The 26,516-nt window shown below is 38.8% G+C and overlaps 1 protein-coding gene across 4 annotated transcripts in view; it reads left to right on the plus strand.

The window, feature by feature from the left end:
- Positions 1 to 5,419: 5,419 nt before the first annotated feature.
- Positions 5,420 to 26,516, plus strand: part of gprc5ba (G protein-coupled receptor, class C, group 5, member Ba) — a 50,794-nt gene continuing 29,697 nt past the window's right edge. For 2 of the 4 annotated variants that reach the window (XR_007928947.1, XM_051887205.1), the window contains exons 1-2: positions 5,420 to 5,985; positions 17,699 to 17,755. The gene's annotated coding sequence lies outside the window, so the exon portion shown is untranslated. The remainder of the gene's footprint in view (positions 5,986 to 17,698; positions 17,756 to 26,516) is intronic. The other 2 variants (XM_051887207.1, XM_051887206.1) reach the window with 2 other exon arrangements.

Here is a 26,516-nt window from a genome sequence, read left to right on the forward strand (position 1 = left end):
CAGATTTCTGTCTCAATGACACCTTTAAGATGGAAAGTAACAATGGTATATCAACATGTATCATGAGTTTAGGGCTGTTTACATATATATATATATATATATATATATATATATTAAAAGAAAAACTCAAATAAGTACATTGCATAAGTATTCAAACCCTTAATTCTGTACTTCGTTAAAGCACCTTTACAGCCTCAAGTCTTTTTGGGTATGATGTGACAAGCTTTGCACATCTGCATTTGGGTATTTTCTGCCATTCTTCTCCTCAGATCCTCTCAAGCTCTGTCAGGTTACATAGGGACCATCAGTGGACAGACATTTTCAGGTTTCTCCAGAGATGTTCGATTGGGTTCAAGCCCAGATTCTGACTGTGCCACACAAGGACATAGCTGTGTGCTTAGGGTCATTGTTGGAAGGTGAACCTTCTGCCCCGTCCAAAGTTATGAAAGCTCTGGACTGTAGGTTTTCATTAAGGCTAAATCTATGGCTATGTTCAGAATGTCAGTTTTTAACAACCACATTTACTTACAGGTGCGAGTGTCGAAATGTCCTGTTCACACACCAACTTACAGTCGCGTCTCGAATACTAAAAAAGTAATTTCAAAGATGGCGATGTCCATAAAACTGAAAAGTCTTTTCTTCTTTTGACAGGACAGAGTCCATCTAGAGGTCATCCATCAAATCTTTATTAACTGACAGCAGCTTCAATGTAACGTTAACCATGCGCTAGCTGGACACATTTAACCACTGCACTCGCGTCTCGTGCATGCTTTCAGCACATATTTTCTGAGAATGCAGTTGTGAGTCCTGAAAATTCACGGGTGTGAGTTTGGTTATAGAATGCGGTTGTCACTCCTGTAAATAACCGTACTGTGTGTGAAAGTAACCGTATTAAGGACTCCAATACAGGACTGACAACCGTGTTCTGTTGCTGCGTGAATGTGGCCTATATTTTGCTGCGTTGAGCTTTCCTTCTACTCTGACGAGTCCCTCAGTTCCTGCCGCTGAAAAAAAAAAACACAGCATGATGCTGCTTCACCACACTTTACTGTTGGGATGGTATTGTGCAGGTGATGAGCAGTGCCTGGCTTCCTCTAAACATGACGCTTGGAACTGAGGTTCATCAGACCAGATAATATTGTTTCTCACAGTCTGAGAGAGTCCTTTAGGTGCTCTTTTGCAAATTCCAAGTGTTTTTCATGTGTCTTCATTGAGGAGAGGCTTGAGCCCAGATCGGTGGAGTGTTGCAGTGATGTTTGTCCTTCTGTAAATTTCTCCATATATATTATCATGGAGCTCAATCAGAGTAACCATCAGCTTCTTAGTCATCACTCAAATCAAGGCCCTTCTCCATCGATTGCTCAGTTTGCTCTAGAAAGAGTCCTGGTTGTTCCAAACTTCTTCCAGTAAGAATTATGGAGGCTACATGCTTCTGTGAACCTTCAATGCAGCAGAATTTTTATTTTTATTTTTTCTTCCCCAAATCTGTGTTTTGATACAATCTTGTCTCTGAGTTCCACAGGCAGTTCCTTTGACCTCATGGCTTGGTTTTTGCTCTGATATATGCATTTTCAGCTGTTGGACCTTTTGTTGAGAGATCACACATTTCCACATTACCTTTCCAAATCATACCCATTCAATTGAATTTGCGTCAGTTAACTCCACTCAAAGTATAGTAACATCGACAAGTGAAATTGGAATGCTCCTGAGCTTTCCAGTTCGTCATTTCCATTTCACGTGTCCCAGAAAAGTGTATGAATACCAATGCAATGTAATTATTTCAGTTTTCTATTTTTTATACATTTGCAAAGTTATCTCAGATCTGTTTTTTGCTTTGTCATTATGGCATATGGAGTGTAGATTAAAGTGAAATAAAGTAATTTAAAGTAGTTTAACATAAGGCAGCAACATAAAATGTGGGGGAAAAAAAGGGGGGTTTGAATACTTTCACAAGACTGGTAACCTGAAGTGTGTGGGTTTGATTCTTAATGCTGGCAAGAAAAATGTAGGTGGGGGAGTGAATAAACAGTGCTCTCTTCCACCCTTGAGTAAGACACCTACCCCCCAAAATGGCTGCCCACTGCTCCAGGTGTGTATTCACGGTTTGCAGTGTGTGTGTGATCAATACTAACTACTCCTAATGTATGTGCACTAACTTGGATGGGTTAAATGCAGAGGACAAAGTCCAAGTATGGGTTACCATATTTGGCCGTCACGTCACTTTCAATTGTTGCTGCCCGTCAGTCTGAGAAGGGTTATACAGGCATTTCCTAACAATTTGAAGTCCATCATTCTACAGTAAGGAAGATTATTCACAAATGGAAAACATTCAAGACGGTTGACAATCTTCCCAGGAGTGGACGTCCCAGCAAATTCACCCCAAGGTTAGACTGTGCAATGCTCAGAGAAACTGCAAAATACCCAAGAGCTACACCTCAGACTCTACAGGCCTCAGTTAACATGTTAAATGATAAAGTTTATGGCAGTACAATTAGAAAAAGACGGGACAAGTATAGCATGTTTGGAAGGGTTGCCAGAAGGAACCTTCTTCTCTCTAAAAAGAACATGGCCGCACGGCTTAGGTTTGCAAAGTTGCATCTGAGCAAACCACAAGACTTCTGGAACAAAGTCCTTTGGACAGACGACACCAAAGTAGAGATGTTTGGCCATAATGCACAGAAAACCAAACACAGCATATCAGCACAGACACATCCCTGCAAACATGCCCCTGTGGGGCCCATGCTGGCTTTTTGCGGGCACAGTGGGCTAGGGCCAGCCCACACCAAACCTAAACAGTGCGGGTTTGCCCAGGCGAGGCCCACAGCTTTAGGCTCACTGCAGGTTCTCTGACTGCCCACATTAAGCCCATGATGGTCTAGTGTGGGCCAGCCCGTTCGGGCCCAGAACAACTTTTGCAACTTTGGGCCCATGCAGGTTTTGTGTAGGCAGCCCACTTTCCCATGTTCTGTTTGGCTGCTTTTTAAAATTTAATGTGAAATTCAATAAGACCTTCCATTTATAACTGACAAATTACAGTAATTCACAATTTTTATACAGAAAAATACAGTATTTTCTGTTTTCTTAAATTACATAATTACAATATGTAAAATTACAAAAATAATCTGTAATTAATACAATAAAAAAAAACATGATAAAACGGTCAAATGGCTACCAAACAAAAACATAAAATTAAAGTAAAATCTCTTTATTTAAATAAACTGAAAACACGGTCACATGACTGGCAGCAACAGAACATTAAACACTAACAGATCTGTCTAGATCTCAGCATCTTCACTTATTACAATCCAGTTTGACTATTTCTTTCATACAAAACTTTTAGATGTTGATGTTTTATAGAAAATAATAGCTTCTTGGGGGCTAAGTGAGGGCTGCCCGTGCAGGAGCCAACGTTTTGCCAATGAGCAAATTCTCAGGGGCCCTGCGCGGGCAGCCTGCTGGGGGCCCTTACGCTAGCCCTAAGGGCCCGTAAAGGGCCAGTGCAGGCTTGTTTGCAGGGATCATACCAACTGGGGTGATGATTTAGGCTTGTTTTGCAGCCACAGGACCTGGGCACCTTGCAGTCCTTGAGTCGACCATGAACACTTCTGTATACCAAAGTATAGAGTCAAATGTGAAGCCATCTGTCTAACCGCTAAAGCTTGGCTGAAATTGGGTCATGCAACAGGACAATGATCTTGTGATACCAGCAAATCTACAGCAGAATGGCTGAAAAGAAAAGAATTAAGGTGTTGCAATGGCCCAGTCAAAATCCAGACCTCAACCCAACTGAAATGTGGTGGTGGGACCTTTAGAGAGCTGTGCATTAACAAATGCCCACAAACCTCAATGAACTGAAGCAACAATGTAAAGAATAGTGGGCCAAAATTCTTCCTCAACGATGTGAGAGACTGATAAAGTCAAACAGAAAATGATTCCTTCAAGTTATTGCTGCTAAAGGTGGCTCTACAAGCAATTGAATCATGGGGTGTACTGAGTTTTGCACACAAGGCTTCTCCATTTTGGCTTTATTTTTGTTAGCTAAACAATGATACGGTGGAATAACTTTGGTCGAACAGGAACAAACTCAATTGCATTTGAAGCTGTATTATATTTTTTATATGTATATATTTTATAGTTTTCACATGATTTTAGATCATTTTATTCATTGGTTTGTTAAATGCACACAGTATTGCTGTGTTATTACTGTATTATGTTTAATACATTATCTCTTCGGTTAAAACCAAAAAACGCATAGTCTACTCAATTAGACACGTGTGTAAAAATATGTGTAAAAAAAGTTGAGATCTTGTTTTTCGTGCCCTAACAGCAATGTGCTTTGCTGTTTGCCCTAACAGCAAAGCACATAGGGAAAAAATTCTGACTGAGGTTGTAATAATTCATGCATGAAAGGGTTAATGTTGTCCACTATAGGGAGCCACATGATATACTATTTTAAGCCTAATCTTTTTCTATCAGTTCCTATGGATGGGAATAAATGCATTGATCTACTTCATTTGTATAACTATGGTGTACTGACAGTATAGTTTACTGTCTATACTAGACTAGACTGTTAGTCTAGTAAGCCAGCATTTAAAGTTAAGCATTTTAGAATGTCCAGCGACGGGGGGATCCTGGCGTGTATGACGTATGAGGGCACCCCCAGTACTGCAGCACAGCGCCATTTCTCAAATGTTTATTCTGCACATCAGCGTTGGGGGACGTAACATTGTATCTCCTTTGCGGTAGAGAAAGCTCAATATGGATTACTGAATTTTTTTATAATGAAATTGTGTATGAAATGTTTTTATTTGAAATATTCACAGCTTAAATATACAACCATGCTGAATTTCAGCAAGCACTGTTTGGTTTGGTTTGTTTATTTATATAGCACTGCTAAAAACAACCGAGGTTGAACCAAAGTGCTTTACATAGTCCCAAAACAAAAACAACAAACAGACGATAACGGAAGATACACATATTAACAAATCAGACATCATAGACACCACATTTACCAAATAGAGTTTAATATACTGTTAATAAAATGCGTTTTTTTCAATTGGTGCAATTCAACATGCTTTTTTTTTTTTTTTTTTCAAAGACATAGTCATTATTTCACTTCCATTTTAATCATTAAAGCTATTGCTACGACACAGAATATGCCCTACCTAAATATATGGTCAGGAGGAGCCGCTTCTACTGTGTATTAATTAGAATAAATTGTAAGTATTTCTGTAATTATTTCTAATTATTTGTAATTATTCTCTTGCCTCCTCTTTCCCCCTCTGCATTCACTAACTGCTTGTTTAAAGAAAACATAAAATCAATAAAATTAAAAAACGCTTTGTAAACACAGACAGTGGGGGTGGAGGATTCCGTACATGGAATTGAAAAGCGGGGCATGTTTGTGAGGGATGGTGGCTTGTTGGTGAATGACAGTGAGGGGCGGGGCTTGTGCTGCGCTGATTGATTGAATCAAACAGCTGAGAACGCGCGTGTGAAGACAGAGGAAAAGCAGCAGATGCATTGAAAGAAACGCAGAAAACACAGCAGCACATTAAAACATTAAAGACAGCGTCTGCGGCAAACCGATGAAAGACGATGAATGCCAAATGTGTACGGTGTGTGTTTTAGAGGCGACGATGGTGTGGTGAAGAATGAGGACGCCTGACATTTTCATTTCTCTGTGACAACTGATGAACAACGCGCGGAGCAGCAGCAGCGCTTGAAGCAGAAACGCCAAGGGGAATACGCGTTTTATTTTCAGCTCCTTTTATTTGTTGGTATTTGACCTCGTTTATTAATCACACCGCAAACGCCCAACTAAACTAAAGATTTAGGGGGATATAGCTTAACCATTTTTAAATAGCACGAAGAGGAATAATTGTGCAGTCCTTCGCCGTGTTAATCAGCTGCAGGAGCCGAGATGTGACATTTTTCACGCGAGCATTCAACCAGCTATCATATCGGATGCTTTAATCGATAAAGGTACGTGCATCTACAAAAAATCTACAAGAGGGATCTGTTGTTTTCTGGCAGGTGTCATCAAATGTCGTTGCTTATTTTGATTCGAATATCTTTGCTACTCTGTGTGTGTGTGTGTGTGTGTGTGTATGTGTGTGTGTGTGTGTGTATGTGTGTATGTATGTATGTATATATATATATATATATATTATATCAAATCGTACAAACAACGTTTCATTGGTCATTTTGATGTGATTTGTTCAAGCTAAAATTACATAACTATTCATTAGATGCCTCTGTGGAATAAGGGTATATAAATATGAACAAATAATCAACACACTGGAGATCATTTCCCCTGACAGACATGCCATAGATATAAAAATGATTTTTACTCCTTATGCATTAATAAATGGTGTATGTAATTATACAGTACTATCATATTGCTTAATGCGACGATGCGTGATTGTGACATTCTTTAAACGGAGGAAAATCGGATCCGAAATTCAAATTAAGAAAGAGAAGAGGATTGAACATTTTAAATATTTTTAGCCAAATTAACTGGCATATGACCATGCATTTAAACCAGTCACATGTTAATGTTATATAGCTAATAACAGGAGCTGGAATGCGTTCATACCCAACCACTGAAAGAGCTTGTTTGATTTTTGTGTTCCCCCCCCCTTCTCTTCCTACATTTCATTTGAGCATCCATGTTTGTAGTGTGCATCTGAAGTCCTGCATCTGAAGATTTATCATCCTCTGGGGTTGAGCTTAAAAACTGACCTCACCAGGCAATGGACTGAGGCCCTTTTCTAAAACCTGAAGTTCATCACATTATACATGCTGCTGTGGTTCTAGCTTCCCCCCCTTCAGTGCCCCGACTCACGACAACAACAACAACAAAAAAGCTTTCTGCACTAACTCTTGTTTATATTCAGACATTTGGAACAACGCATATAAATAATCTTAACATTTAGAAAAATGTATACAAAAATAAGACTCGAATATGGTGCAGACTGGTTTTATATTATTCTTAATGATTTTGCACAAACAGGAACAATATGTCTTTGAAACTATTATGAATGAATTGTGGTTTATTTGGTAGCATTTCATAGTGTGACTGATTTTACTAATATATTATTATTATATAATATATTATATAGTGCTGGGCAGTATACCGCTTTTGAATTTTGCATGTTTTTCAAATATCGCCATACCATAGCTAAAATATTTGCTGTTTTTTTTTTTTTTTTTTTTTTTTTACATTATTTCTGTGATTTTTATGCAATTTGGGTTTTTTTCATAAAATAATGTTTACATGAGTAATGCTAAGAAGGTGTAACATTTAGCTTTTTAAAAATCTACAGAGAATATATTTCTACCTAATTTCCCCAAAATCCACATTAATTTGCAATGGTATGTTACAAATACTCGAAAGTGTTTTAAAGTGAGTTTTGAGTAAAGGCATAGTCTTAATCTCATAAACCGACATGTATAATGCACCTGTTACCCTGTTGCGATTATATCTCATTATATACTTTGGTAAACAAATTCACATCATTCCTAAGAAAAAGTTTTGTTTTGAAAAGGAAGCAATGTTAAAGTTGTTGGCATAACTTTTTTTTATGTTTTTACTGCATTGCAGTTTGCACATTTAAAAATGGCTTACATTCTGCATCTCTGTTCTGATTGCTTCATTTATTGTAATTTTTGTGAGCCAAGCAAACCTTATATATGACATTATAAGCCACTATAAATGTATATAAAAGCATAAAATCATGCAAAGAGACAAAACTACTGTGAAACCATAAAAGTCTTAAAAAATACTGTTACAGGTTTTTGGTCATGCTGTCCAGCATTAATTATCAGTGTACAAAGTTAGAAGTGCATGTTTGATAGATTTCCTTGCTCCCCTGCCTCGGGCTTCCAGAGGGGACCTCTGCCCACCCCCACCCAACTCCCCATCTTCTACTCTTGTGGAAGACCTTCCCAGGGCAGTAGCCTGTCTAAAGCCCCGTTAAAGGGTTAGTTGACCCAAAAATTCTGTCATTAATTACTCACCCTCATATCGTTACACACTCGTAAGACCTTTGTTCATCTTCGGAACACAAAAAAGATATTTTTGATGAAATCCGATGGCTCAGATCATTTCCTTTTTCAATGCCCAGAAAGGTACTAAAAACATATTTAAAACAGTTCATGTGACTACAGTGGTTCTACCTTAATATTATAAAGCGATGAGATTACTTTTTGTGCGCCAAAAATGACCCCCCGAAAAACAACTTTATTCAACAATATCTAGTGATGGGTGATTTCAAAACACTGCTTCATGAAGCTTCGAAGCTTTACGAATCTTTTGTTTCGAATCAGTGGTTCAGAGTGCCAAAATCACGTGTTTTCAGTAAACAAGGCTTTGTTATGTCATAAGTGTTTTGAAATTTCAATAGTTCACATGACTTTGGCAGTTTGATACACACTTCAAAACACTAATTCGAAACAAAAGATTTGTAAAGACACCGCACCGCCATATGGGTATTCCCATACATTATATTGAATCAATAGGAAATCGTCAGATTTTGAGAAAACATTACATTACGAGTCAGTGTTTTTATATCTGAAGCCTCCCTGTACATTTGTACAATACAAATATCCTAAGCATGTAAATGGTTGTTTGTTTAAAGTCAGGAATTACCTCTGCTTATTAAAAAGTTGCGTTCATATTCATTACAGTATAGCGAACATCAGATTAGCGAGCGGACGAGACACCTCAACATATGTATTACAGATTTCATAATGCTCATTCTGGAATCTGAATACAGATTTCTGCCTTGTAAGGTAGTTCACCTTATTCACTGTGATTATGTTTTGTTGTACGGTATTGTACAGTAACTGTAAATGATTCAACTATCATTTCATTAACAGCATGTATTTTGAAGCAGTTAAGATAAAATGACTTAATGTTGGTTAAATTAAAATTTTAATTCAGCAAAATATACATATAACACTGAGCAAGATGATGCATGCATTTTTTTTTTATACAATATAGTGCAATATAGCAACAAAGGCTTGTATTGTAATATTGTATATTTGAATCAGTTTCTGCTAATAATCCCAGTTGTATGTTCACGTTTAATACTTCTTGCGTTATGAACATTCATACATCAATTACGTGTGTCGTCAGTGTGCAGCAGACACAGCCATCTTAATTATTTCTATATATTGCTTGAAAAGACAACGCCTGAACTAACAATTAATTTACATACACATGTACTAAAAAATGAATTCTGTGCAACTAATGCACTACAGGTGACTTTTAGGTCAAGATTTTTTGCTGTCAGTCAATAATGCTCTCTGTCGGTTGGGAACAGCAGTAGGGCCATTCGAACCCTTCCAGTGGCTTCACCACCTGCTGGCAGTTTAAAACCCAATGAGCAATCCAGTCATATATTTAGATCGGTGGAAACAACACGTGCTCTTTGACATTGCAGCTATCTATATGCGGCCAGTCCCACTGGCTGGTGCAGGGGCTGCTGTTGGATGACGTCTGTGAGAAAACTTTAATTACAATGTTAATAGTGCTCAGCTGTTTCCCATGGTACAACGAAACATTTACAGTTTTTTTTGTGGTGAGTAGCCTTGATTTAATATAAAAAGCTTTGTTTAAACAACTACATATGCTGACTGATAGGATTAACTTCTCTGTCTTGCCGATACAGTAGAGCAGGGGTCTCCAAACGTGGTCCTGGAGGGCCACTGTCCTGCAGAGTTTAGCTCCAACTTGCCTCAACACACCTGCCTGGAAGTTTCTAGAATGCCTAATTAGACTGGTTATGGTGTGTTTAATTGGGGTTGGAGTTAAACTCTGCAGGTCAGTGGCCCTCCAGGACCAAGTTGAGACCCCTGCAGTAGAGTATTATGTGCACTGCACTTGCACTGACTTCATCCCCATTAGTAGTCACTCAAAGTTGCTTTTATCAACTTTGTCACGTTGCTGATGACTCCTACAGCCGGTCGCCAGCAGTCACTTTTGCCAGAAAATCAATCAATGGGATCATGTTGCTTTGTCGCTGGAGGTGTGAACTCACAAACTAGAATAAGGGAACCCACTTAGGTTAATCGTCCCACACATGGTATGACTGATGTGACGTGCAAATGAGCGATAGAAAACCTGGCTGCCCATGATTCCTATACCTAAATCTGCCCCTGGTCTGGATAAAACAAAGCTTTGACTGGGCAAAATAATTCCTGCTCATGCAAAATTTGATACATGCAAGCTGAAATTCAGAATAGGGGTTGGTGCTACAATAGCCCATTATGAGCATGCAGACTGTGTACTGCGGCGGTTCGCTGACTCTAACGTGACACCAGACTTCATTTGCCTCAATGGAAAGCATATTTACATTGTCTGAATCGTTGCCACTATGTGCCATTCACCATGTAGAAAATAGTAATAGTGTGAACAAGTGACTGATTTCAGCTGCAGCTTCAGCGTCTTTATAATATAGGGGGCGGGATGCTTTAGATTCTAGAGAGCATTTGATTGGATAGAAAATCTGATGAGAAGCTAAAGTGCAGAGTGATGTCATCAAAATCATTGATCCATATTGCCGGGAGTGAGAGACTGTAAGTTTTGAACACTTATATCTTCTAAATGTGAATTTTTTTTTTTTTATTATTGTTTTGGAGCACACTAGCTTATAGATAACAGCAAGGCTAACATATTCATACTAAAAGCCAAAGATCTTCAATTTTGATTTCATGGGGACTTTAACACCTCACCAGATTGCCCATACAATTCTTTATATAATTCGTTTGTGATTTGAGCAGCCTATTTTTAATGTCAGGCCAGTCTTGGTTGTAGATAGAAAAGCACAGGCTCGCATGACGAATTCTCTGTGTCAGCCATGCAGCAGAACTGGTGAGAGCTGGATCCTTGTTATGTAAGAGGAGTCGCGAGCAGCACAAAAGAGTGGGAGCAGATTGGATGGGGTGCCTTGACAAACATGCAGCAGAGGATCTCCAGGGCAAAGCATGTCTTTCACTGCACACATCCACATTCTCCAAACCAGAAGAATTCTTACATGAGAATAATTATGAGAGACAGTTGTTATTTCGTGTTCAGATGCTGTTATACGTGTCCTAACATTGAATGCGAACATAGGGCGTGTCTCAATACAATCAATCACAAAACTTAGCCAGTTTTCTCTGTTTGCGCTCTCTCAAACCAAGCAACACACATCTTGTATACTCATGGCTTCCATTATCCTTCAGTTGCAACACTGTAAAAATAGTAACCAAGCAATCGGCAAAATGTGATGTCACTTATGGTTGTGGCCAGTTAAACTCATTACCATGGAAGGGATGCTTTTTATTTATTTATAAACACTTTTTACTAACTTGAATTTTTGTTATAACTACTCACGACAAGCGACAAAACATTTTGTTTGTCACTATGTTTCTATTTCTGCAACATTGCACCCCCAATCCCACAGACAGAGATATTTCGTTGGACTGATTCCTCTTGTATATTGAATATCAAACATGGACAAAGATTGTGTTGTAGTACAATAAAATATGACAAATCACACAAGTTCCACAACCTATGCCTCTCAGTGAAGCATCACAGAAAAATACAAGAAGTATTTGTTCTGCAGCGCATTGCAAGTGTGTGCGTGTTAAGGTTGGGACCGGGTTAGAGCACTGTTGTTGATTTGCAGCGGATGGGCAAACACCCCCCACACCTCTTTCTGGCTCTTGCTGTTACCATGGCAATCACTGCACAATTACACATGACATCAGTTTTTCCCTTTTTTTCCGAAACAGTGCAGTGGCATGGAAAAAAAAAAAAACGCACTTTCGCAGTTCAACTTTGCAAAAAAAATAACAGGCAGTTTTCAATAGTTTCTTTAAAGTAAGAAGCACTGTGATTGAATCTCAGGTGACCCCCTTTGTTGATTCAATAGCTGATTTGTACAGAGGCATCTGATGAGCAAACTAAATTGGAATTTGCAAATGGAAAAGTCAAGTGAGCCTGGAGCAGTTTGTGTTTACAACGCACGTTTTTAATAAACCATACCATTAGCTGAAAGCGAACCATCTTAGGAGGTGGTCTGAGTAAGGTATCGGATTGGTTTGCTTTAAAAGGGTCTGAGATAGTTTGGAGTTTTCACATATGGGCCAAAAATCCAGCAAACTGTGCTCTGAGTCTCTGACCCCTGAAAAGGACCTTGGCTGCATCTGAAATCATATACTTCCCTACTATATAATAGGCGAAAACTGTCTGTGACAAAAGAAGTATGTCTGAATTCATATTCAGTACTCAGACATATTTTTATATATAATTCAGAGTAGGCAAAAAGTACCCAGATGACCTACTACTACCGGTGAAATTCTGAAGCGTGCATACGATGGACATTTTATTATCCCATGAGGCCACGGGAGGGGATTTGTGAATGGCAGTGAAGAGACGCAACTGATGCTGGTAGGTCATGTGACAGTAACAACATGGCGGATGTAGTACATCCGAATTTCATTCATACTATACAGAACGTACTTTTTTAGAGGATGCAAAGTAATTACTTATTCAATATAAGTACCTGCTCAAGAGAGCATGTGATTTCAGACGTAGCCCAAGTGTGAAAATTTGAATTTTGTTTGCAGGATTAATTTAATGTGCATTTGTTTCTTTAATCTCATGCCCCTCATTTATTTTAATTTATTATTACTGCCTCTGTAATACATGTATTACAGTCATACAATCATATTCAGTAATTAAATTTCTTGAACTCTTTTAGTTATCAGATACTTTTTTTTTTTTTTTTTTTTTTTTTTTCCTCCAAAGTTCATGGTGAAAGCAGAGCAATAAAAATATCTGAGATGAGACCAGTGTACCGATAACATTTTATTGTAAAAGGTTTCTATGAGAGAGAAAAAAAGCTCAACGTAAAAATATATTTTTTCTATTTAGATTACAATGTCATTGTTTTGGTATAAACTGTGAATAAGATGAGAGTGTGGTAAAAATGCATTGATTTCTGGTCATTGACAAACATAAAACTGTTAATAACTGAATTATTAATATTTGAATATTTATATTATGTTTAATGTACTCTGGCACTTGTTGCAATTCGGTTCTGGCCAAGCAGATCATTGGATTTATTACCTCAAAAAAGTGTCCAAAACATATGTTTAATGTTAATGGATACATACACAATACTTTGTTGTTGGTTCATATTGCATGAGCTAATATATGAACATATAGAACTTTTTCATTTTAAAAATATATTGTGTAACCATATTGTAAAGTGTTTCCCATTTGACTGTATTATGTGGTAACATTATTTCCTTCATATTCTTGCTGTTACAAATAAAGACAGAGTATTGGCATTTAATGTATATTTAATCATATGACATTCAAATGTTACGCTGTACAACTGTGGACAAACAAGCTTATATGGTATAGCCTATAATGATTTCTATATACCATAACATGTAGGTCTGTGTACTATACCTTTTTGCCACACAATGTAGAGCATACAAAAATAAATGTATTTTTTGATTTCTAATAAATTAGTAAGAAATCTTCGTTAGAAATGGCTGGTAGGCTAATATTGCCAAAATAGCCAACCAGCATATATGGTAGGTATTATAAGGGACAGTTTCTAAAAAGTGCAATATTAGGCTGAAGTATTTGGGTAATTTGCATTATTAAGACACAATTTAAAAATTAATTGTTTGAGGTTTTAAGGATCCAACGTCATTGGATCAACCCATATCATCATAAATCAGGGTTGCAAACTTTGCTTCCCTGGCTGGAGTGAGATTTTATTCATGAATAAATACAAAACATACAGTGATTTCATTGCAAAGCCCATTTTCAACTAACCAATTTACAACCTATTTCAAAAATTAATCAACTGAACTGACTACAGAAAAAAAATATTCTACACAAAGTATGATAAATTCAAGCTTCAGTAATAAAATGAAAGATATGCACAGATTCATTATTTTTATAACTCGCTGTATTCTCTTGTCATGCTTGTTCTGTTGTCAAAAACTCCTGCCCAATCTGTGGCCATATCTGTACTGATCTCTAGACTCTACAGCACATTTTAGGTTCATTTACATGCAAAAACATATTGCACGTTCTTTTCTCTTACTTAGAAGTCGAAATGTAATCATCAAGATCACCCGAAGTTCATTTTAGGAACTTTAACTTTTTAATGGGGATGGGTTTGAATCTCAGCTTTAAATCTTTTTAGGGAGTACCTTGTGTACCTTCAGATCCCTCTTTTGGGTTTGTCCCTTTCAGATGCAAAATGAATGAAAGGAGAGTATTTAAATAAATCATGCAACATGATTTACTAAGTTTTGCGGTAGTCAATTTAACAGCCAAAAAAAGCATGTCCCATTTTGTGCTTGACATGCTGCGATAGTTGCTGTAGGAACAGCAGAGAGTATGTGAGAAGAGAGAGAATTTTACTCCACTTGTGCTCATTTATTTGTAATTCCAGAGGAAGATGTTATCCAAACATATCGTTTGCCAAGCCACATTATTAATAATTTGCTGCACCTGTATTATTAGTAGATTAACCCGCACCTGATTATCATAGGCTCTGCTTGTTTGCGACCCTACGCCACTGGTTTTCAGTCCTGGTCCTGGGGACCCACTGCTTTGCACATTTTGTATATCTCCCTTATTTAACATGTCTGATTCAGATCATCAGCTCATTAGATGAGAGATAAGAGAGACAAAATGTGCAGAGCGGTGGGTCCCCAGGACCCGGACTGAAAACTACTGTCAAACAAAGTTTTTCCTTTGCGTCTTTCATGTACAGATGACAACATTGTCAAAAGGATCCCCTTTCACATGGATCTGCGAAAATGATTGAAAACGCTTATGCATGCCAGTCCAGTAGTTAATGTCACTTTGTAAAGATAAAACTATGCGCCTATAGACTGAATACGTAATACACATGTGCATGACATCCCCGTTTTCACAAATCATGTTTTTGTAGTTTACACATAGACAATAATGGTATCGTTTTCAAAAACTTGCCATTTGAATCCTGTTTTCAAAAGTTTGCATTTTTCAGGCCCCCAAAATGCCGTTGTCGCGTAAACGAATGGCCAAAATGCGTAAAAAGTTTTCAGTTTTTCGTTAAAGTGTTAGTTCACCCAAAAATGAAATTTCTGTCATCAATTACTCACCCTCATGTCGTTCAACACCAGTAAGAACTTGGTTGGCGTTGTCATCATCCAGCTCAGTTCAATTTGCATACAATGGTGTCAATGCAGGCAGATCAATGCAGTTGTGTCTAGGCGTAGGTCCTCCATCTGATCTAGATTCGGCCCGGATCCGGCTGACTACGGTAAACCTCGGGATAAACAGAGAGATTAATATTAGCGTAGACGCCATACTTCTTATGATGTAATGAGTACATCGGGTGTTATAGGAAGTGTTCCCGGTTCCGGCTGACCTAATTTATGCAGCCTAACAATCCTTTAACGGATGTGGAAATATAAATTGATAACGTGTTATGTGTATGCCAGGTTAAAGAGATGCGTTTTTAGTCTAGATTTAAACTGGCAGTGTGTCTGCTTCCCGAACAATGCTAGGAAGATTGTTTAAGTGCCAAATAGGAAATGAATCAGTGTTAGACAGTATTCTAGGTTATTTTGTGTGAAGGTTTTTGGTCCAATAATTAAATTACTAGTCATCCAATTTTTTTATATCAGTTATACATTCCAATAATTTTGTGAATTGGCAAATTTCGTCAGGGCGCGAAGAAATATAGAGCTATAACCCCATAGAGAAATAACCCCAAACTGTTGCATTAGTCGCTGCAAATGTGTCCATTTACAACCTGTTTTTGCAGTATTGTAGCTGATCACAGGCATGTCTGTTGAAAGTAATGGTCAATCAGAGGTGTTTAAGTTACCGGTTGTGAAAATCCACCTAATATCCCTCAAAACGCTGTATGAGTTTCTGTATAGTGCCAGTTTAAATCCTACATGCTCACAAACCTAACCCATTATAATGAACAAAGTATAGATGCACTGTTATTGCGTGCTTTAGTAAGATTGATTAAAATTGTAATTTTTTTTAAACTGTTTTTATAGTGTCTAAATACAATTTTTTAAATAAAAGTGTTTGTTTCCATCAAATATTGGATTTAAAATATTAAAATGTAAAATGGGTGTATTTTGTCCAGTTTTTATTTTATTTTATTTTATTTGATTGTTTTTGGTTTAATGTCGATGAAGGGGTACTTGAGCCTTATTGATGAGGTTGTGGGGGTAAAAAAGGTTGGGAACCACTGCTATAGGGCATAAAAATAAGGGAGGTTTCACAAACAGATGATGAGCCAGAGAGAGTAACAGAAACTATAGATTTTCTTAAGGCTAGACATGTTAAAGGGACCATGATAAGATTAAATAAACATCAAGATAAAATGTTTAGACTGTTATTGTTCAGTGGATGCTAAAAAATGTTATATTTAAACTAAGCCATATTTGGCCTGTTTGATTAGCAGTTCATAGTTGATCAAAATGAATCAAAGTTGATTAAGAAATCTAAAGCTTTTACATTAAAACAATCATAGTAGGCTTATTTGACACACAGTTGGGCTTTACACATGTACCTTACAAGCCCACTTTGAATTTTTTGCCACTTGAACACTTTGAACAACATGGTGTTTAGATGAGAGATTAATATTTGATTTAATACTCTCTTTATTAAAAATCTTCAGATATCTGCAAGAAAACATGGATAATTTGGATTTAGGTGGACTTAAAGGGTTCGTTCCCCCAAAAATGAAAATTCTGTCATCACCCTTATGACATTCCACACCCGTAAGACCTTCGTTCATCTTCGTAACACAAATTAAGATATTTTTGATGAAATCTAAGAGCTGTCTGACTCCTCCATAGGAGTACCAGGTACTAATGACATAGTTAAAACAGTCGACGTGAGCAGTGGTTCAACCTTAATTTTATGAAGCGACGAGAATACTTTTTGTGCGCAAAAACAAAACAAAAATAACGACTTTATTCAACAGTAACTATTCTGTGTCATTCTCCTACGCTGTCTATGTCCAGCGCTTCCAGGTTCTAGGTCAGAACGACTTTGAATAAAGTCGTTATTTTTTTGTTTTTGCGCACAAAAAGTATTCTCGTCGCTTCATAACATTAAGGTTGCACCACTGCAGTCATGTCGACTGTTTTAACAATGTCTTTAGTACCTTTCTGGATCTTGAAAGTGGTGGTTAAATTGCTGTCTATGGAGGAGTCAGACAGCTCTCGGATTTCATCAAAAATATCTTAATTTGTGATCCGAAGATGAACGAAGGTCTTACGGGTTTGGAACAACATGAGGGTGAGTAATTAAAATGCATGCAGTCAACCTTTAAAATAGGGACTTTTTTTTTTTTTTTACAGTGTAATATTAAATTGTGAAGGACTGCTTTTTTAAAAAAAAAAAAAAAAAAAAAAAAATGTTCAGATCAGTTCGAATGAGACTTTTTGTGTTATTCATCAGTGTTTTGAGCTGTCTCACAGAACCATAGCATGAACACATGAATACTTTATTCAATTTCTTATATAAATGCTCTACCAGTATCATAAAATACACAAAGATTGAATCCTACCAAAGACATTTAATTCGGAGATGCGTGTTTTTGTGTGTGTATGTAACATGAAGTATGTGAAAACTAAAACAGTTTCTTTTGCTGTGCAGGGTCCATCTCTTAGGCCATAATTTTAAAGGCTGCCACTGAATATATCTTATACTAAGGTAAGCTGTTGGCTTTATTTAATATTAACCCATGACACCCTTTATGCTAAGCTATTTATGGTATACATGCACAGGATCTCAATTTAAGATGAATGAACCTAAAACTACTTACACATACAGTGGCCACAAAAAATGTTTGGACAATTAAGTCACACCTTATATTTTATTAGCTGATAAAGGGAGTGTTGTTGCTTTGGTTCTTTTAGATCTAAGCTCTGCTTTTGATATGGTTGACCATAATATTCTTATTTTTTGGCTGGAGAGTTGTGTTGGTCTACGAGGTATCGTTTTAAAATGGTTTTGTTTGTTTTTTTCTGTTTCTATGGTCAATATATCTCTACTTCTACTTCTCTTTTGTGTGGTGTACCTCAGGGCTCAATTCTTGCACCAATTTAATTTTTAGGAGGCATGGAGTGTCTTTTCATCTCTATGCTGATAATACCCAGTTATACCTTCCTTTACAATGTAATAATAAAGAATCTTCTGGACCACTACAGGCTACAGGAATTACAAGTTTGGCTAAATCAGAACTCAAATTATCTTAATTGGTTCCACTGACTGCCATGATACTTTTGATCTTGGGCATCTGTCTTCTTATATTAATTTTTGAGCAAAAAATAGGACTTTTTCTTTCCATTACACCGAAAGGGACTGTAATGGCACTGCATTCTAAATACTGTATATAGACATTCATATGAAGTTCCCCCTTTGTAGCTATAACAGCTTTCTCTTTTTTGGTGAATGCTTTCCACAAGATTTTGAAGTGTTTCTGAATTTTTGTCCATTCATCCAGTAGAGCATTTGTAAGGTCAGGCACTGATGTTGGACAAGAAGGCCTGGCTTGCAGTCTCTTTTCCAGTTTATCCCAAAGGTGTTGGATGGGGGTTGAGGTCAGGGCTCTGTGTGGGACAGTCAAGTTCTTCCACACCAAACTCATCCATCCATGGACCTTGCTTTGTGCACTGGAGCACTGTCATGCTTGAATAGACAGGGCCTTCCCTTTGTTCCCATAAAGTTGGAAGCATAGCATTTTCCAAAATGTCTTAGTATGTTGAAGCATTATTATTCTCCTTCATGTAAGAGGTTTAGTCCAACCCCTGAAAAACAGCCCCACACCATTAACCCTCCTCCACAAAACTTTACATTTGGCACAATGCATCTGCCAAAATCCAGACTCGCCCATCAGACTGCCAAACAGGGAAACGTGATTCGTCACTCCACAGAAAACGTTTCCACTGTTCTAGTGTCTAGAGGTGGCGTGCTTTACACCGCTCCATCCAGCGCTTGGCATTGTACTTGGTGATGTGAGACTTGCATGCTCCTGCTCAGCCATATAAACCCATTCCATGAAGCTCCCACCCCAGTTTTGTGCTGGAAGTTTGGAACTGATGGAAGATTCCCTAACTGGGAATCTGCTTGCGAGTACGCACTTAGAGCTATTCATGTCGCTGTCTGTTCATGAAGTGCTGATGTGTCAATCAATTTATCATTGCAACCTCATCATGGCCTATAACTTTGTCAGGAAAAGAAGACCCAAAAGCGGAGATATGTAGCAGCAAATCAAACTCTATTAATGAAATAGAAGATTGGAGGGCTGGGCTTGGCTGCTGAGACCAGAGTCAGTTTAAAAGTTAGAAATGTACATAAAAGGAACAATGATATTACTTTCCCAACATTTGTTTTATTATTCAAGTAGTGTAAATTATGTTTACAACTATAGTGTTATTTTTTCCTGTAGATTTATGGGGTGGCCTATATGAGTGAGAGACTGGCGCCGCAGATGGCTGCCTCGGTTTGTAGCGTCTTGGTATTTTTGTTATTTTTGTTTGTTTGTCCTGTTTTGAGTAACTTTTTTTTCCAATCAGCTTTACTAGGGACGAACTCCTAGATATCAGAAACAACACACCAAATAACTTTTTGCCGACTTTTGAACATTCAAACTTTTTACTGGACATTCTAGTTGGAGGAGCTGCAATCATATACAAGCGCTCCAAACAACGCAAACGAGGGAAGCGCGCCGACAGCGCGGGTTTAGGACTCTGCTGCCGAGTATTCATCTGGCAAATCTCCGCTCCCTAGCAAATAAAACAGACAAACTGCTTCTCCTCACCTGCGTGAACAAGGACTTTTCAAACTCTGCTGCACTTTTCACGGAAACCTGGCTGAAAGGAGCCATCCCGAACAGCGCGCTTCATCTGCCGGGCTTCCAGCTGTTCAGAGCGGATCGCGTCACCGAGTCGTCGGGGAAAACAAAGGCTGGTGTACAGACGTGACAGTGTTAAAGGAGATGTGCTGCCCTAATTTGGAGGCTCTCTTCATTAACTAAGCCTTTTTATTCACCGCGGGAGTTTTCTTCGTTTATTCTGGTGAGTGTTTACATTCCTCCTGATGCATGCGTGAGCGTGGCGCTAGAACAGCTGGCTGATCAGATCACACACACAGAGCAGTATTACGCAAACACTTTCATTATCATTCTCTGTGATTTCAATAAAGCTAATCTCACCCGTGAACTGCCTAAATACAGACAGCACATCACATGCCCCACCAGGGACCGTAACATACTGGACCATTGCTACACTGCTTTAAAGGATGCATACCACTCTGTCCCCAGAGCAGCTTTGGGACTCTCTGATCACTGTTTGGTTCATCTTCTACCAGCCTACAAGCAGAAACTGAAATCTGCTAAGCCTGTGGTAAGAACTGTAAAGAAATGGACCAGCGAAACAGAGCGGGCTCTACAAGCCTGTTTCGACTGCACTGATGCACGAGTGTTCACGAGTGTTTTTGAGGCTGCAGCCACTGATCTGGATGAGCTCACTGACACTGTGACATCCTACATCAGTTTCTGTGAGGACATGTGTGTTCCCACCAGGACTTATTTAACATAACAACGACAAACCTTGGTTTACTGCGAAACTCAGACAGCTTCGCCAGGCCAAAGAGGATGCCTACAGGAGCGGGGGCAAAGTCTTGTACAAACAGGCCAAATACACACTGAATAAGGAGATCAGTGTAGCAAAAAGAAGTTATGCTAAGAAGCTAGAACACCAGCTTTCAGCTACTGACCCAGCACCAGTGTGGAAGGGCCTGAAAACCATCACCAGCTACAAGACCCCATCCCCCAGCACTGTGGAGAACCAACATTTGGTTAAACGAGCTGAATACATTTTACTGCAGGTTTGAAGAGCCTGGTCTTACACCCCACACCCGCTCTGACCATCTCACCACACAGCCATCAACACCCTCACCCTTCTCCCTCCCCCCTCCTGCTTCTCAACCTGCACTTCAGATCAGTGAGAGGGATGTATGCAGAGTCTTCAGGAAACAGAAGATAAGGAATGCCAAAGGCCCAGATGGTGTTTCACCAGCCTGTCTCAAAGCCTGTGCTGTCCAGCTGTCATCCATCTTCACACTGATCTTCAACAGATCACTGGAGCTGTGTGAAGTCCCCTCCTGCTTCAAATGCTCCACCATCATCGCTGTACCAAAGAAACCAAAAATCACAGGACTAAATGACTACAGACCTGTTGCTTTGACGTCTGTGGTCATGAAGTCATTTGAAAGACTGGTGCTGGCCTACCTGAAGGACATCACTGGACCCCTGCTGGACCCCCTGCAGTTTGCTTATCGAGCAAACAGGTCTGTGGATGATGCAGTCAATATGGGAATGCATTATATCCTACATCATCTGGACAAACCAGGAACTTATGCAAGGATCCTGTTTGTGGACTTCAGTTCGGCTTTCAACACCATAATCCCGGATACCCTCCTGAATAAACTGACCCAGCTCTCTGTACCCACCTCCATCTGTCAGTGGATCACCAGCTTCCTGACAGACAGGCAGCAGCTAGTGAGGCTGGGAAAACTCACATCCAGGTCCCTCACCATCAGCACTGGAGCTCCTCAGGGTTGTGTTCTCTCCCCACTGCCCTTCTCCCTCTACACAAATGACTGCACCTCTAAAGACCCCTCTGTCAAGCTCCTGAAGTTCGCAGACGACACCACAGTCATCGGCCTCATCCGGGACGGAGACGAGTCTGCTTACAGACTGGAGGTTGAACAGCTGGCTGTTTGGTGCAGTCACAATAACCTAGGGCTGAACACGCTCAAAACAGTGGAGATGATAGTGGACTTTAGGAGAAACCCCCCTGCACTCCCCCCACTCAGCATCATGAACAGCACTGTGGAGGCAGTGGAGTCATTCAGGTTCCTGGGCACTATCATCTCTCAGGACCTGAAGTGGGACAATCACATTGACTCCACTGCGAAAAAGGCTCAGCAGAGACTGTTCTTCCTTCGCCAGCTGAGGAAGTTCAACCTGCCACAGGTGCTGCTGACACAGTTTTACTCCGCTGTTATTGAGTCAGTTCTGTGCACTTCTATAACTGTTTGGTTCGGGTCAGCCAGCAAATCAGATATAAGAAGACTGCAACGGATTGTTAGGACAGCTGAAAGGATAATTGGTATGCACTTGCCCAACCTTCAGGACTTGTACAATGCCAGAGTAAAGAAACAGGCAGGTCATCATCACAGACCCCTCTCACCCTGGACACAACCTGTTTGCACTTCTGCCCTTAGGAAGACGTTACAGATCTCTGTGCACTAGAACATCTAGGCATAAGAACAGTTTTTTTCCTCAACGCTATCTCCAGCTGTTTTAGTATTACCTTTTAGTACTTGAGAGAGAGTAAAAATTAGTTGTGTGTGTGTGTATATATATATATATATATATTATACTCATCCTGCTGTATATACAATACAAATCTGTATGTCTTCTGTTCCAGATATATACCACATTAGTATTATTTTATTTTATTTTATTTTACTTATTTATTATTATTTTCTTAGTTTACTTATTTAAATGTTCTTTCTGTTCTCATGTCATATGTATGTGTGTACCAAGAGCTCCTGTAACCACAACAAATTCCTTGTGTGTTTGTGCACACCTGGCGAATAAAGCTCATTCTGATTCTGACTGCGTATCATTATAATAAGCCTAATTATATATATATATTTTTTTTTTTTTCCACACATGACTGAAAGCCTCCCATCATGAAAAAAGAGCATAAGTGCAACATGGCACTACCATCAGGCCGATCATGAAACCACATAAAACATTGAGCTTACCATTAGAAGAGTTCTAGCCTCCTAGATGCTGTGCTGAACCTCCTGAGAAGCATCTCATTCCACTCTCCTTCCTTAGTGTCAGGTCCTTCTCACATGATAGCTGAACAAGATTAGCTTTTTCACTGAAAACTCGGTTCAGGGAATTTTCACACATTGCAGTCGATGCTCCAAATGTTAATGTAAGTTTCAGTGCAGCAGTACTGTTGGCATTGCCGACAAAACCCCGCAGTATCTTTCCAGAGTGTGTGGGATCAACTTCTTGTCTCTGGCTTTTTTTGAAAAGTTCATTCAGGAAAAATGCATGAGCTACAATAAACTCCAATTCCATGGGTTCAGATCTTGTTTATGTCCAGAGAAAAGGGCTGTCAGTGTCCATGGCACACAGAGCCTCTACCAGTTGGGTATCTCTTTTGCTAAATCATGATGAGATTTGAATATTCTTCTGCACTCACTTTTGTCTCCATCAGGTTGACCCACTGTGCTTTCAACCACATAATCCTCCATGGTTTTGTTCATGAGTCTTTGTCTTTTGCTTGTTGGTGTGGCAAGAGTGCTTGATACCTGGTGGTATTCACATTTGCTTCACATCGCAGATGTTCAATACAGTCAAATGTGCTGCGGACTAGTTGAACAAACAGATCAGGTCTATAGATCAGCAGCCTCAGGGTGCAACCATTTAATTGGAGGATCAAGGAGACCCAGGATTTTATGGCTCATATAAGCTATGAACCTAAAGCTTGGCTTGGTTATGGCTTTTAGTAAGCTTGTAGCCTCAAGTCTCACATCTGTGCAGTATGAGTGAGTGGATTCGATTTCACGGAGCGTTTCAGTTATGCTGTCACCAGATTTCACAATGACTGACACCGTAGCAAGGTGCCTAGTCCATCTCTGATCAAGCAGTTTTTTCAGTTTTTCACCAGTGTATTGTGCAGCCACCGTGGGTTTCCGAAAAAAAAATGTGTAATGGAAATTGCACACATTGAAAAAGTCCTCTATCGCCCTCTCAGACGACATTGCATTTACCACCACTAAATGCAGCTGGTGATTAAAACAATGCACATATGGCACTTCATGATTTAATTTGTCTTGCAGTATTTTTTGCATTCCGCCGTGTTTTCCAGATATAACATTGGCACCATCGTAACACTGACTTAAAATCTTGTCAAGGCTGAGGCCAACATTAGTTATTTCGGAGATATCTAGATCAGTTAATGTCAAGTTACATTGTTTGCTTGTAGCCATTTTTAGCAATCTCTCTCGCACACGATAACTGTTATCAACATATCTCACTATAACAGAAATGTTTTCACATCCAGTTTGGTCTTTAGTTCCATCCACTTTAAGGGTGTACCACAAATCTCCAGTCTCCTTCACAATGTGTTCTGTGACAATCTCACTCATTAAAAATATGATTGGGACGTATACGTAGCATTATGTGGAATTTTGCTGAATGCTTTTGCGAATTCTTTGTCATTTTTCAGCATGTACTCTAACAAGGCCAAAAAAAGACCACTACTTTCATGGAGTTCACGGCATCTAAACTCCCTTGCAAAGGAAGCTCATTTGCAGCAGTAAACAACACTATGCCCACTATCCACTATTACTAGAAACAAGAATTTCTTTATTTTATTATTGTTTAATTTGGCCGGTCACACTTTTCAAAGTTTTCAGTCACCTGACTGGGGGCAGTGTAATTTTAGTTTTTATTTTAGTTTCATTAATATTTTGCATTAGCTTTTATTTTTATATTTTTAGTTTTCATTGTAATTTCATTTTAATTTTTAGCAATTTCATTGTGCTTGTGTCATTTTATTAATTTTCTTTTAAATATTGCTTGAAACAGTGGTCATCACAAAATGAACCCATCACCCATTACAGAACTGTACACAGTTAATACAAAAGTATTACAACAAAATAAATACGGTGCTGTTTTATTTAACTATATAACTCTTTGCGTGTGGCTTTTGGGTTTTTTTTTTTTAAAGCACTTAATTAACATCCACAGAACAGAAATTATTCCCATACATCAATATCAAACACTAGAGCAGGGAATTAAGAATCAAAATGAATACGTATATAACCACCACACTGGCCAATCTTCAAAGAAACATGTCAAAGAAACATTTCAAATCTCATTCACTAATAATTGCGTAGATTATTTTGTATTTGTACGCACAGGAGAACTTCTCACAAAATCTCCAACATGTGTGTAGTACGCACATGAATTTGTTCTTAACTTCGTTCTTATTTTAGTGAATTTGGAGTATTCTAAATGAGCGGCCACGTGCACAAGGTTAGTCATTTGCATAAAACACGCCCAAACCATGTCCATATAAGAGCTTTCTGTGCACGCTTTCCTAACAGGCTTACGTCACTCTCGTCAGACATGCCACTGTTTAAAGACGCACTCTCGCCTGAGTCATGTAAGTGGTTAAATATACTTGCACCTCAGATCAGAATGCTTTTATAATGTGAGATTTGTAATTCACTTGAACCTTTTTGAACTCTTTTTGAATTATGAATGATTATTTTAGGTTTAAGTGGTGTGTGTAAAGGAACTGGAAGCAGGCAGTGTACGAGTGTTTCTAAAGCATGTATAGTAGTGCCATCTGCTGTTAAAAAACTAAGCTCAGAATAGATTCGAGAGAGAATCGTGATACAACGGAAAATATCAGAATCACTCCAGATTCTTCATATCACGACTCGAGATTCGATGTATTGTCCCAGCCCTATTATCTATACAGCAGCTCTAGAGAAAACAGTGATGTCATCGTCCAGCTCAGTTCAATTTGCATACAATGGTGTCAATGCAGGCAGATCAAAAAGATTGTTGAATATCAAGTTAAATATCGAGTGTCCCCAACTAAGCATGCCAGAGGCAACAGCGGCAAGGAACCCAAACTCCATCAGGTGAAAAAAATGGAGGAAAAAACCTTGGGAGAAACCAGGCTCAGTCAGGGGGCCAGTTCACCTCTGGCCAGCAACAAACAGTGCATGATTATGATTCAAGCAGCATTACAGGTCACAAGTCAGATTGGGATCGGAACAGTCAAAATATTTAATCCAGTTCCATCTGGTTGAAGATCGGATTCATCACGTCGATATGGAAACGGTTTTGTTGGGAATCTGTGCCACTGTCATGTCGATGAGGCCTTCACAGGGGATAGTTTACACCAGTGGTTCCCAACCTTTTTTACGCCAAGGCCCACCTCCTCTCCGAATCAATACGGCACGGCCCACCTCTCCACCGCCCCCTTTTTTTTTTTAATTCACAAAAACATTTGTATTTTAGTGTTATTACTTTTCAACCCCATGTTATTATTTCTTTAAAGAAGAAACTCAAGATAGATTTAAACGTTCAGTGTTCTGTTTTGCAAACATACTTTGCAGACATTCTTTACAACTTAAAAGTACTTACTCTGCTCAGTAATACAGTAACTTAAATAAGCACAAGTCAACCTGCCATACCAAATAAGACCACAGGGAGATACCAAAGGACTGAATTTAAAAACTATGCGGATCCATTCAAAATTATTGACACATAACACATTTAACACCACTGATCCTCTCAAACTTCTCCAAAACACGCTTGTTCGGCGAGCATCCGTTATAAAGCACTCACAGTACATTAATT

This window comes from Ctenopharyngodon idella, chromosome 3, assembly GCF_019924925.1.
Source record: "Ctenopharyngodon idella isolate HZGC_01 chromosome 3, HZGC01, whole genome shotgun sequence".
Classification (NCBI taxonomy): Eukaryota; Metazoa; Chordata; class Actinopteri; order Cypriniformes; family Xenocyprididae; genus Ctenopharyngodon; species Ctenopharyngodon idella.